Below are 15,765 nucleotides of genomic sequence, written 5' to 3' on the forward strand. Positions count from 1 at the left end.
ATGTACGTACTACCGTAGATTGTAATTTAAGAAATAAAGTCATAAAAAGTATAAAACACGTAAAATCGTAAAATATATAAAAAAAAGTAACATAAAGTTTGCGAACATTTTAATTTACAAAAAAATTTGTTGACTATTTTGTGGTTTTCTAATTATCTTCAACTTTTATTTATGTTTCCTTTCGAATGCAATACCATGCTTATATGTACATTCATTTTTATGATTATATTATGGTAGAATTTTGAAAAAAAATTTATAATTTCGCTGGTGATAAACATAAAAATTGGCTAAACACTTTATTAGAAATGATAACGGAGCAAGTATTACAAATTTAATAGCAAAAAAATGGATAGATTATTTCTATACTTTTTTTTTCTACGTTGTTGTTTTCCTAGTATTTAATCCTATAGAAATAACGAACTAACATTAGGAAACTATAAATTTTCACTTGTTTATTATTGCCAGATTCATTAAATTTATTTTTATTTTGTTTGGCCGTAAACTTTGTGTTTATTTAATTCATTAAAAGTAATTATTGTAAATACCATGTAGGTATTATAGTTGCGCCATTAAAAATGGTCTGTTCAAAAATTTTTCCTTTTTGTTTATTAGATTTTAAAAGCCTTTTTTAACGGTAATCGATAACGTATTTTTTTTTTATTTTATAGTTTTATTTTAGTACTTTTTAACCATAAAAAAAATTTTTTTTTTTACCTATCGTTATCATTTACAATAAAAACAAGGGAAAAACAAAAAAAGGCGCTAAAAAATATTCTTCAATATTGCCAATATTTTTTTTTGCCGTGATTGTCATACAATAATAGCGTGTACAATTTTCATTTATTAAAGATAAAAAAAACCGTTTCCAATTTAATACATAAAATAGGTTAACAGATACATAATAAATACATATGAACATAATATGTAATAAAATAATAATATTTTGGAAATTATACTCTTTCTTTTTCTCTTTTTATATCTCAATCTTCTCTATTATGGCATATACTACTTTTATACATGCTTATATGACATTCAATTACATTGATAGATTCATAATAAATAATAAATACAATGTAAATAATAATAAAAAAAACGACGAAATTTTATGTTTCGAGCTTATAAAATATTATTAGTTAGCTACATATCATGTATGTACATGATGTATATTATTCCGTGATATAAGAATATGATTAAATAATTGAAGAACGTGTAAAGAGCAATCATAATTTTGACGCTATAATAAAATATGTATTAAAGTTATAAAACGAGAACAGGTAGAGTTGATCATGTTAACTATGTGATATCTGTGCCAATTAATGATTCTGGGAATTGAGTGATAACTGTTATACAGTTTCAAACCAACACTTTTTATGAAATTTCTTACAATTTGGATGATTTTTTTTCTTAAATGGTAGCTTAACTCACTTTTGCGTAATTGCAGCAATGTACCCTGACTAGATTCTAAGATATATGGCCATATAACTTTTGAATTTTTGGGATAACTATCCAAACAATTGCCTTAATCATATCCAAATAATATAAGTTTCTGTTTTTAACTATATTATAAATCATTTCTGGAAATTTGACAAAGTTATTTCAATTAGTTTTCTTGAATATTTATTTCGATTAATAAAATTTGTTAAAACAATTAAATATGCATATATTTTGTTCATTATATACTATGATGTCATAAATGTTGTATGGTCAGTGATCTTTATGTTGTTCCACATGTTGCTAAATAGATTTATGTACTCGTATTTTGCAATTTTTAGCAGAAAGAAACTTACATTTAAATACGGTCCTATATTCTCTTTTCTTCATTTAATGACTTGATAATAATTGTGCAGCTTAAAAACGCATAATCTAAATACTTCAAAAGATTTCATAGATTTATAGCGGCTGTTAAAATATAAGACTCTTTATATAGTCTTTTAATCTGATAAGTAAAAGAGTAGAATACAGAATCATTTTCAAAATATTTTATTTGGGTAAGTATTAAATTTAATCATTACTGTACACAGAAAAAAATTATTGAACTCATGATATCGTTCGTTTTTAAAGTAGTTTTAATTTAAGGTTAAAACAAAGTGATTTTATAACAGATAAAAGTTATATACTGTTATAGATAATTTTCTTTGGAAAAAGTGTATACTAACATAATTATTTTGATAAACATAAATTTGCATGTCGAACCTACTATACATACTTATATTATCCGAATAAATGTATGTATGTTAGCTTGCTGGGCAATGGAACACATAAAATACAAAAACTGTCAAAATTGAGGCAAATTTGATTCCTAGTTTTAAATTAATTTCAATTTAGATAATAACCTTATCTTATCCAATCAAAATTGTTGATATAGTGTATGCGCGTACAGGTATACATACACTCTTACACGCTAACTTTTAATTGAGTGGATGTGCACATTGTTCACATATTTTGTTCATATCTGGCTTCGTTGTATTTAATTGATAATTTGATTATTATCGCGATTGATTTTATCGATCAAATATACATATTAAATGTTATTAACGCATTTTATGTGACACTTTAACACACATTTTTATTGACACTTTTAATAATAACTTTTTTTTTTGTTTTTTTTTTGTTTGTTAAATATTATTGCGAACTAAAAAAAGTTATCTTAGATTATGTGTACTTTAGTGAAAATAAATAAAAATATAAAAAATTTTTATAAAAGGAGTTTGCAATCAAATAGATTAAATTCCTCGTTCTACTTATAGGGAAAAACATTTCAACATAAAATGGTTAGGTGAAGTATAGCAGAATGTGGAGCACTATGTCAACATTTGATATTTTTTTCAAAATGCAACTATAAGTTTATTCCGAAAATTCGCTACATCAGTGGGCTCACAAGATCAAAGATTTTATAGACTTTTCGACTAATTTTAATTGACAAAACAATTACCCCGGCATAGATCTTAAAATTGTTCGTTTTTTTATTCAGCAATGCAGAAAGAACAATTGATGAAATTTCAAAAACTTATAGTTTAGTATAAGTTATAAATATTGTTTTTTAGAAAAAATTTACATGTGTATGTAAAGTGCCGAAAACCACACAAAAACGAAACAGGAACGTTTATTTTACTAGTACGGGCATGTTATTTTGTAGCAGAAAGACACTCAAAATCTGTTCCCCATTTTGGTAGCGATCACGTAGCTGTTGAGCACCCGGTGAGTAGCAATAACATATCGCAATTACTCCATTGTTTTAAATTTAGTGACAGTTTACATTCCAGTCTACGAAAATGCTGCTTGGGAAATATATGTGGTATATAAATATAGAAATATAAAATGGAAAAGAATAAATTTAACAAAAATAAAATTATAAATTATGAATATTTACAAGGAATTAAATTTGAAATCTACTATAAAATCATTTAAATTTACTGAAGCAAATTTATTGCTACATAGATTTAAAAAACAACAAAACAAATATTTAAAAAACTATTTGCTCATTGCCATTTTTAAATTTTAAAGTTTCTATATGTAAATATCTTAATTAGCCAACTAAATTATATTAAAAATGAATGGTAAACTTTTCGTTATTGTTTTCTTGAAATTTACGTCAATAAACGTTTTACAAATTTTCTATAATATAAGTATTTCATACTTATATTTTCTTATATATCCTAAAATTTACTTTCCTAGAAATAATTAAATATTTTGAAAATTTGCCAATTAAAATCATGTACGAGTATTATACTCGTATTAATAATTAAAATTGCCAAAATTTTGTTGTCGGTCGTTTTCTTTCTGTGATATCAACAAAGAAACAAGAAATGTTAAAATAAATCTAAATAAATTCGAATATGACATATGCTAAAATGTTAGACAATTTCTTTGAAAATAACAAACAGGATTATAATATTTAATTATAAAAATTTTTCAAATACAAAAAAAAAAGATTAAAAGAACATGAAATAATTATATTTTAAAATTGAGTAAAAGTGCGAATAAAACAAAAATCAAATTATATAAAATTTAAAGTTTAATAACCTAAAGTTCATTTTGTTATACAGAAAAATAATAAGTGAGTATATATACAAAAGAAGCTATTTATGAAATCAAGGCTATGTCATTGATGAAATCTAGTACACTTCGTACAATGATATCTTATACATATATGTATGTATGAAGTATATTTTAAATATAAAAATAAATCATTTCCGTGTTATGTTTTATACATACTTAGTATGTATCTGCAAAATGTTAAACAATTATTATTTTACATACATTTTGAACTTATTAGATATGGGTTCAAAGTATTTTTTGATTTCAATTTTTAAGTTAACGAACGGATCTTCGACATACAAAATCTTCAAGTGATTTGTCGTCAAGTTTGAATCCAGTGAATGAATCATTAGAATATTTAAAACATATACTTAGGTTATTCACTTGAAATAATGAAATAAATTTGACGGACAAATTGATAGAGTTCTTCATTCCTTTCTAATATCAAAAACTGTATATAAAAACGGTGTGATCCAACTATTAAATTAAAAATTAAAAATTTATGTATATACTTATATATGTACAAAAAAAATACGATAATGCCTCTCAATAAAAATTTTACATTAATGGAACGGGTATATATGTATATATATGTATGTATATAATTGAAAAAATATTAAAATATGAAATATTACCCATAAACCACTAAAAGCATCGATGTGATTTTTATCGAAATTACAATTTATTTTTTTTTTATTATTAAAAAATTTTTATTAGCTTTCTCTTCTTAAGCGTATTTACATAATGTAAGTACACACATTCATTTCTTTTGTTTGCCGCTTAACTTCCTATAATTCTTTTACTAATTAATCGACAAAGTAAGAAATTATACATTACACTCCTTATACAAGCCTCACTTTACAATATTAAAATATACGCACATTGTTTGCCTTTTAATTTTTCAATAGTCAAATGAAGAAAGTGAATATTTTTTTTTACATTTTTTTTGTAAACAATTTTTAACTTATAACCAGTATACTTTTACGAGTACTATAGCAAACATAATAAATAAGATAAATAAAAAAAACTTTGGTGCCCTACCCGCCACAACAAGTTAAAAGGTAAAGTTTGTTTATTTTTTTTTATTATAATTTTTTTTTTCTTATGTCGAAGTACATTTACAATGTTTGTAAACAATTTCATTTTATATAGCAATGTACATTTATATATAAGTATATAGATTTGCATACGAGTACATGCCGCTTGAAGTGCAATATTGACATAGAGAAATAAAATGCGGCGAAAATTGTAAGTAATTTAAAAATATCGTAAGTAAATAAAAAAATTTGTATAATAAAATTATTGTGATATTTAAATAAAAGATTTATTTATTATTCTTTATATTAGAGAAGACGACGAACAATTAAAAATAAATAAATAAAAAAAATTTTGATTCAAATAGTTTTTGGCACAATAATTATTGTTATTCGAATGCAAGGGCACAGTCTTTTGGCAGTAAGGTCTATTTATTGTGTATTGTAAATGAAACAAAGTTCATGATTTTTATTTTGTAAATATAATTGCATTTTGAATATATAATTTTAATTAATAATTAAAATACATATATAAAATTTTTTACAAAATTTGTTATTCTTATGAAGGCATAGGGAATATATAGAGCTATTTTTTCACATTGTAAATAAGTTGTATATGTTAACTAGTAGTAGTCGAAAGCTCTAGTAGTAGTCGAAAGCGGAAAGTTAATATTAATTTAACGGGTTTTTACGAGAAATGCCTTTTATGTTTTCATGTAGAAATTCCTGTATGGAACTCTTTTCAAATCTAAAACAAGTAAAATCGTTTCAGTCGGTATAAACCGATTTAATTATAAACCCTGAACCTTTTATTGTTGTATAGCAATTACTCGAGCCTGGGAAATCATTCTATAGCAACTTCAGGGATATGTCCGACCTATAATTCGACACACGACTGCCAAATTTCATGAATCTGACTTTATTATAAATCTGACTAAGTGGTAACAAACTCCATACCAAAATTAATATACCCTTCACAAAGGTGCAGCGTATAATAAACATAAATCATACACTTATTATGTATGTCGGTATGAATATAAATTAATTGCTTACAAAAGCTTTTCAAGGCCGAAATTCACTAATTTAATAACGCAAACATACAACGATTTTTTTTATTAAATTTTCTCTTATAAATTCTAAAAGATGCAAAAATTTTTATGCGCGAGTAATTTTCTAAATCGCTATTATACCTAGATTTATATATATATATGTAGGTTTATGTAATCTTTTATATTATAATTAAATTTTTTTTTTAATTTATCATCGCCACTAGACCTATACTTTGCCACACAATTTAAATACAGATTTTCATTTCTTTTCTTTGTACGCATATTTTTTAATAGAAAAAAAAGGACTTGAAAAAAAAAACTTCTCAAATAAAATTTTACTTCTTAATTTTCTTTTTTTTATTATTTGTATCCCTTAATATTAAAGTAGAATTTTTGGTTTTCTCTCTTTTATTAACTTATCATTATATAATAATAAAAAAAAAGAGAAAGAATTGGGATGACAATCAAAAACATAACCAAGAAGATTAAAAATTATTTTTATATTGCCTCAAGAAATGATTTCTTTTCTTTTTCGTAATCATAATAATTATGATGGGGAAAAAAAGCAAAAAAAGCACCAAATTATACCGAAAACTTTCATTTTAAAGGGTTTTTTTTTTCGATTTGCTTTGCTTTTTTAAACATTAACGTTAATTAAATCAAAAGCGAGCAAAATGAATTTTACTTTTTACCGATCGCATGCAATTAGAGATGTGCTAGGTATTGTGATGGCACAAAATTTCGCATATCGGATTTTCAGCAGAAATGCATTTCTTTATTTTTGGGATTCGTAAATAAAGTATTTTTCGAAAATGTCTGTCAGTGTGCTTTTGTACCTAATATCCGACTAAAATGTCTGAGTGGATCAATTTTTGGGTTAATTTATAAAGTCTCATCAAATAGGGATCTATTATTTCAAGGGTGATTTTATATTTTTGATTATTTTTAAGTAAGTTCAAATTTTTTATATATACATAAGTAAGAATTACAGAAGTATAATATGCCAGCAAGTTTTTCAAAGAATTGAGATGTTAGAACCCGAAATTTTAGAACGAGAAAAATTTATATTTCTGAAAACATAATATTACTTACAGATTTAATATTAATTACACTAAATTAAAATTTTTTTGGATAATATAAGAGCTTGGAGCTTCTTGAACTTTCACTATATATGGAGGAAGTTGGAACTTGAAATTTCACGAATGAATTTTCATGGACGAATTTTAAATTTTTAATTATTTAATGAAGTACTTAATTAACGAAATTTTTTTCAAATTTGAAATTTGAATTCTTTTTATCAAAATTATATCTAAAGCAGACACTTCTCAGGAAAATTTGATTCGAAAATGAAAACGTCTACTAAGACTCAAACTTAGGTTTACGGGAAAAATAACTAATATCTTTAAGTTTGCATATGTGCAGCACTTTCACTCGATTAATAAAAATTTTCTTAATACATATTGCATACAGAGCACGCAACGCCGTCGATTATGTGATGACCATATCATACTTTTTTTTTTTAAATTTAACGTCACATCTTAGAGTAATCTTCTAGTATATTTAATGTTAAAGTGTGCATATATTAAATTTTGTGTATAAATACTAAAAATATTATGTATAGTTGCACGATCATATCAATTACCGAAAAGTCAAAGAAATTTACCCCCATAATGTAAACTTAGAGGTATATACATACATATAGGTAAATAAACATTAAAAATTCAAAATACCATAAGTTATTTTGTTAATTAAACAGTTTGTTTTACTTTTTCATTTCTTACGCTTTACTCGTATAACATCATTTCTCTCCCATATAATAATATTTTTTTATACTTATTTTTCTTTTGATTTTATCGCTTTTACTTCCATTATACGGTGTTAAATATAGCCTAAAGGCGTAAAATAAAATTAGATATCTATTAAATTTCTATCTACAAAAAAATTATTATGTATTCGCATATGCATCTTAATCTTTGAACATAAAAATATATTCATAATATGTACATATTTGCAAACATATGTGTGTGTACATAGATAACATGTAAGTATGTTTAATTTAAAACTGAAAAATGTTAACGAAAAGCAATACAACTCTCATTTTTACATTCATTTTTGCATTAGTTATTTTATTAAAATTTGATTTTTTAATGTTTCATCATTACACTATAAAAATGTTTTTATTATAAGCAAGTTGGAAAAAAGATAGTTACATACATATATAGTATAATGGCAGTTACAATGATGTTAATAATATTATGGTAAGTAGTGTTTAAGTGCTAGTAATTATTACCATTGGTATACTATTAGAGATGTCTATGTGCTTATGTAGGCAAAATTTTATCTGGAACCATAATTTAATATAGGAGGGAAACGATGAAACGCTTAATGTACATACATATATACAATAAATTGTTGTGGTAAAAAAGGTTTTCTATTTAGTTTAGATTTTTATTAAAATATTTGAAAGAAATATAGATTATCATTATAATATTTTGTATTTTTATTAAATTAGATATAGTTAAATTATATAGTACCTACCCAGTTAGATATAATTGAAATTTATTGAATATACGAGTATACCTATACCAAAAAGCGAAACCTATATTTTTTTGCATATAAATAGTTATTATTAAAATATTGAAGTGAAGCTACTTCAATAGCAAAGATAGAGACATTAAAAACTGGTTGAACTTATATTTGTATTGTAATCCTTTTATAATAACTTCGATTCTGAGGTAGAACTTTCGTAGAGTTACAAATTACATCAGACTGCTTTTTAAAATACCTACAGTAACAAAAACTGGTTGAGAGTGCAATGCTAACTTGGAACCGCAAACATGAAGTCAACCGCTATCTATCCGAAATAAATGATTTCAGTTATACTCCTTGTAATTCATTTGCTATTTCCATAAGTGCAGTTAGGAACAGAAAGTGTTATTCCCCAGACAGTGCACAGAGTAGAAAAATTATTCATTGCGTTCATTTTCATTCAGATTTTTAATATCAACAATTGAATATACAAATACATATATATATACATATATATGCTATAATAATTGAAAACAACGGAAAAATGTAAATATGTATTTAAATAAATTTACATTAACATTAATAATCAAAACATAATAAATATATTAAGAAGATCAAAACAAGAAAATTTTCCATACTTATAAAATGCTCAAAAATTCCAGAACTCTACGGCAATTCAAAATTTTAAATGTTAATGCAAAATATATACACTTATGTAGATATCAGCTATGTATGTATAACACATTTTTCATTTGAAATTGAAATTATAAAATCTGATCAAATTAAATAAATAAACTTATAATCAAAAAAATAAAACAAACCAAAAAAAAGCAAACAATTATAATGAAAATTTCCATGCTCGCTGTTGAACAAAATATTTTTAAGATTTTCTTAAAGATTTTAATGTGTTATACAAAAAAAAAAAACACTTAATCTAGAACACCTTTCTTTATTTTGCTTCATTATAGCTACATATACAGTTTAATATACATATAGTATGTATGTATATATATATATTAGGTTATGTATGTACTTTATAGAAATAATAACATTATAGAAATTTTTACCGTAAATAATGCGGTTTTACCAACATAAAGCATATAATGTCGAAGAAAAATAAAATTAAAAAAAAAAAAAATTTAAAAAATCTCAAATTTCTTAATCTTTTGAAAGTCAAAAGAAGAATAACGTTCAACTAAAAGTAAAGTAGATCAAATTTCTTCTTAAAATTTATATATTTGAAAAATTTTTGCCGCCCTTTTATTTATTCACATTAAAATAGTACTTATATTATTTTTAATTTAATTTACATACGTAGTTCATATTTGTTTGTTTGGTAAATTGATAAGATTCCCTAAGACCAAAGGATATTGAAACTTTCTTCATATATTCAAAAAAACGAATGATGAGAGAAAAAAAAAATTTTATCCGCTACTTAATTATTACGTTCTTTTAAGAAAAAATCGATTTATAATCCCCTTAATCCGATACAAATAAATGATAAGGTAAATTTCGATTTACATTTATTTAATTGTAATCTTAGTTATTTATCAAAAAGTCGGTTATTTTTTGTTATAAATAAACAAAATTTTATTCCCATCAAATTCATTTTAGTGTTTTAATTTTATTTTGACGGCGCAATAATATTTTTTTTTTTAACCTCCTGGACTACACTGAAAAATATTGGGTATACAAGTATACAGTTTTATCAATGACAGAACTAAAATCAGTAGTCAAAGTATTTTGGTTAAATTAACAGAAATTGTATACTTAAGATTTCAACAAGCTACTTTTTACACATTTAATAAATTTGTCGTCATATAAAACTATCCTTCAACTTCAAAATCAATTTCAGAAATGCTATTACAGTATAATATGTATTGAATTAGATTAAGTATATCGAAAGCTTGGATTTCTGCACGTTACCAAAGTAAAAAATGTTACATAATGTCAGCATTAAACTAGGTACTTAATTGCCTGTGTTTACAATTTCCTATCATATAAGGGCGTACTTTTGCTTATCAAAATAATGAAATCAAACGTTTTGCCTTTTGTTTGTCGCTATGTTGTAATTAATAATATAATTATCTATTAAGAAATGATAAATACCTAGATAAATTTACACATTAAAAATGTTTTAATTGCTTTTAAATATTATATAGTCTGTCGGTTCAATTTTAAATTTAATTTTATTAATTTAATTTATATTTACTGATAATATCAATTTAATTCTTAACACATTAAATATTCAAACATTAATTATTATAGTTAATTATTTTAATCCCTTAATTAACGCCTATTGAAATATTCATCAAATTCTGAACGATATTTATTATAAAATCGGAAACTTAAACTATTATGAAATATTAATAATATTAGTAATAGTATCAGTTACTTATTGAAAGTTGTACCTATATTGATTATAGATTTTGTTATCATAATGAAATGAAATTTAAATATGAAAACCAAAAAAAAACACGTGGAAACAGAACCATGTTGAAGATGTCTAAAAAGTCAAGCTTTAGTTTGAATATACTTACAGAATATAAAAAGAAAATAGAAAGGTTTTTTTAGGACTATTTCAAGGATAGGTTGTTACAGTTGCCAATACAAAATCGCGACTCAGTTTGATTTACCCACTTCACTAATTAGCACCAAATTAATTGGCTCCAAATCAACGCTTTTAATATATTAATATTTTTGCATTTCGGTAATATTTTTTGCTACATAATTAAGAATGTGTCCGTCGAAATCTTAAGATTTGCCTTCTTTCTAGGGGTGTATGTAAAATATTTTGTTCATATAATTTCAATTATCCTATTGTGCTTTTGGAAAACAATATTGAGTCTACCGATAATGTACATACTCAAATCTGGAAAAAAACAATAGTATTACGTTGGACCATTTAACTCATGGTCAACATTTTAGTCGACCTGTGTGATATTCCGATACATTCAATTATAAATTTATACGTTTAAATTTTATAAAATTTGTTTTTTTAGCGTAACATTAATTAAGTAATAAAATATTAAATTCAAAGTACGCCTATATAAAGAGTACAAGTACATACATACGTACATATATAGATATAAAACATTTACAACTTTTTTTTTTTTTGGTATTTTAATTTGGTATTTAAAAAAGTACGATAATGAATTGCAACTTTTATTTTTAGACTATACGATTTTCTATCAAAATTTTTAATATCTTATTATGTGAGTAAGAATATGTATATATTTACTCATAAAAGTTTTTACATATATACATAATTATAAAGTATAGTATATTTAGAATTTATTCACATTTTTTTAAGTTCAAAAAAGGTGATTAAGTAGATTATGAGAAATAACATTTATGGAGAAATGAAATATATATAAAACGTAATTAAAGGTGATTCGAAATTAACATCAATAAAATAATATCACGTTTGTGTACAGTGCAAAATTCATATACATACATATGTACTATGTATTGAAATGATCATTTGTTTACAAAACAAGATGTAGGGCAAGAATATGCAAGAAAAGCATTAAAAGTTCTCAATTATTTTAAAATTGAGCTACTTTTAGGATTACATTTTAAAAGATATTTATATTGTATTAAATCTTTTAATGTACATCAAAACTAAAGGCGAATCTATTGTGAATTTTCTTCATTTATTAGCTTATTTTCAATTATCTACAGGCAATATTCAGGCTCGTGTCCGGCGTTGGCGCACTCCAGGTGGGCCACGGATCTAGCGAATGTAAATGCTAGGGATCTTTGCCGGTTTCTAAGGAACTCGGACTGGTTCTATTGAGGGAGAGAGGGGAGATCCGGCGGCATCACAATGGGCCTTAGTGTCCTAGGTGTACCCTTCGGGGGGCCGTGCAACCTAACCTAACAGGCAATATTTAATACACATATTTCTATAGGCATAATAACCTAAACATATGTTTTTGGCTGTTACATACATTTTTTTACTCGTTAACATTTAATTTTGAAATTCATTATCCTTATAAGTACACATACGCTTTATACGCTTTATATTGCTAATTTTTATTTGAATTTTCTGTTGATTTTTCTGGTTTAAAACTAAACATTTTACAAATCCCTTAAACATGTAAAAGAGATAGTTTCAAACAAAAAAAAAATTAATTAATTCCAATATCCTAATGTCACTGAAACCCTATATTGTACATATTTCCTTCAGCAAGGATATTCTAATTTCCTCAAATGACAATTTATAATATTGTAAAGTCGCAATAAGGTGTGTACCCGAAATATATATAAGTATGTACGTTTTAAAATTTCATGAATGATTTAAAATTGTATATATATAATATATATAGCTGTGTACCTACCTATAATGTAGATATGTATTTACCATACAAGGTTAAGAATGTCCTTAAAGAGTAACCAAATAATACGCATAATATTTTTTAAAAGAGAAATCAAGCATTGAATTTTTGGGATACATTATAAATATGTACATATATATGTATGTATATATATACATATTTAATATTTTAATATAACGGGAAATTTATTTAATATATAATATAACGGTATACTATATGTATAGGAGGATATTTCCTCAAATGAACGGTCTGATATCGCCTCAAATATATTGACGGCGATATATTTTGTATACATAAGCATTTATTATTAAAAAAATTTTTTTTGTAAGGACTTCTTCTGTTTTTAGATTGCACTACATTAAATATATCGATCAAATAAATATATTTTATTTTAACGATATTTATGGCACTTTTATTAAAAAACAAAAATTTTTTTTTTAAAAGTATTAAGAAATTCTGCATAAAATGTACATATTTAACTATATCAGTATGTATAAATATAAATTATATGCATATGACAGTATGTATTAAATATTTAATGAATTTTAACACGAAAAAAAAACTTAAAAGTTTGAATACGTTTAAGTAAATAAATTTAAAAATATAATGGGTTGTATAGTATAAGTAGTACAGGGTTGTACTAAGGTACTTTTATTTTTAAAAAAAATTAACACAAATATGTTTCGAGAATTTCGATAAAGTAAATTTATTAAAAAGTGTAAATAAACGAAAACATAATCTACTTCATTAAATGAACCGAAACTCAAAGTTATCTCTCTTTTTTAGAAAAAAAAAACAATAGTTATATACGGCTTAGTTCCGACTTCGACATAAGTATATATGAGACGCTCAGCGTATTAGTAGGCTATCAAACATTTTTGCAAAAATGAGTTATTATGAACAATTCAAGTAACCTAAAGAATTGTTCTATTCTTTCAAATTACTTAGTTTACACTTCTTCTTAATCTATTTTAGCACAAGTTTATTGTTGCTTTTTAAAAATTTTCTTATAAAAATTAAATATTTAACAATTCAATCGCAATTTAATCGAAATATCATTTTTGCCAGTACAACTAATGTGCTAAGCGCCTCATATACAAAATTAGTGAATAAACTTCATTTTAATGTCGCGGAATAAAAGATTCAAGGTTTTTCTGAAATTAGGATTAGATTGTCAGAGTTGGAGTTAAAAATTTTAAACAATTTTTTACTTATCAAATATATATAAGTACTTAGTTAGAGCTGGAATCGAATTTATGAAATTTAAAAAAAGCTGAAGCTAAAGTTAAAATCAAAAAGTAATTTTCAAACCAAGTTTCACAACAACGATCTTGTTTGAGTTGGATCTATAAAAAAATAATATGATAGTGTACGATTTAACTTTTAGCTAATCCGGGCACATTTTAACCCCCTTCAAATGATAATTAATGATAATAATTTTTATTTTAATTAATTTTTTTTAATAATAATTAAAATTTTTGTGTATAAAATCTCGATTTTAAAAAAAAAAATTATGTATACTTATTACTAAAAAACTAATTGGAATTAAGATCAAAGAACAAATCTAAGGATGTGCCCCACTTTTACTTTTTATTTTGAATATCAACTTGTCCAAATTTTTTAAATTAAGAATAATCCTATACAATACCTACGTACATACTTACATACTTACATTTAAATACGCATATTTTAATGTAATCCTTTTGATTCTTACAAAAACAAAAAAAAAACTGATAAAATCATGAATAAATTTGAATAATCTTTTACTTTTTTCACATTATTTTTTTTTTTCTATTTATAGAATTTAAAGGATTATTAGCCTTAGTACTTAAAGAAGAAAAACATAAGAAAACTTAAAAGAAGAAAAATTTTCAAATTTTTTTTTTTGTTTTTGTAATTTTCTTGATAAATTTTCTTTTACATTTCAAAAACATATACAAAATTCAACGTCATTGCAATGATGTAGATTTCTAGATTTTCATTATTTGATATGCATAATACTTATAGGATTCCAAAAAAAAAAAAACAAAAAATTCTGTTTCAAAAGAAAAGGATCAAAAAAAAATAATTTTTACTTACGTTTTTGGATTTCAATGTGTAGATTAAATTTGTTGACCCAATTGGATTTGATTTTTCACTTTAATATTTTAATTTTAACAAAAATGAATTTTAAAAAATATTTTTAATTTTTCTTTTCAAATATTTTCAATGACTGTGTTTTTTTGTATAAAAATCTTATCGTTTATCAATAAATTATGAAATAGTTCAAACGAACAGTAAAAAATAAAGTTATTAAAAAATTGGAAGTCAAATTAAAAATTCTAAAATAAAATTTCTGTTTTTTTTTTCTTATTTATTTATACAAAGTTGCCACACACTATTCTCCCCTATGATATTTTTGTTTTTTTTTTGTAATTCAGTATGAATAACACCTGTGGGGTGTATTTTTTTTTTTTTGTATTCAAAAATGAAATTTCAAATATTATTTTGATTCCGCACTTCAAACTTTAAAATATGTAAGTGTGTATGTATATAATTAATAATACAAAAAAATAAACAATAAAATTTTCCAAAGTGCGTTTTAAAATTTCTGTTTTAATAAAAAAAACAAAATTCAATTGAAAATCAATTTGCAATAAAAAATTTTATTATTCTTAATAATAAAAGCACTTAATGTCACTAACACTGTTTTGTGTATTTTATACTTAAGCACATTAATAATTTATTCACCGGCCGGTTGAAATTCAATATCGAAATAAAAACAAAAATATATGA

The 15,765-nt window shown here is 23.8% G+C and overlaps 1 protein-coding gene across 2 annotated transcripts in view; it reads right to left on the reverse strand.

Moving 5' to 3' along the window:
• LOC129608630 (cAMP-dependent protein kinase catalytic subunit 3) overlaps positions 1–15,312 on the reverse strand; it is a 97,424-nt gene extending 82,112 nt beyond the window's left edge. For both annotated transcript variants that reach the window (XM_055520271.1, XM_055520270.1), the window contains exon 1: positions 15,070–15,312. The gene's annotated coding sequence lies outside the window, so the exon portion shown is untranslated. The remainder of the gene's footprint in view (positions 1–15,069) is intronic.
• Positions 15,313–15,765: the final 453 nt, after the last annotated feature.

The sequence above is a fragment of the Condylostylus longicornis genome, unplaced genomic scaffold (assembly GCF_029603195.1).
Source record: "Condylostylus longicornis isolate FDR11 unplaced genomic scaffold, ASM2960319v2 ptg000033l, whole genome shotgun sequence".
Classification (NCBI taxonomy): domain Eukaryota; kingdom Metazoa; phylum Arthropoda; class Insecta; order Diptera; family Dolichopodidae; genus Condylostylus; species Condylostylus longicornis.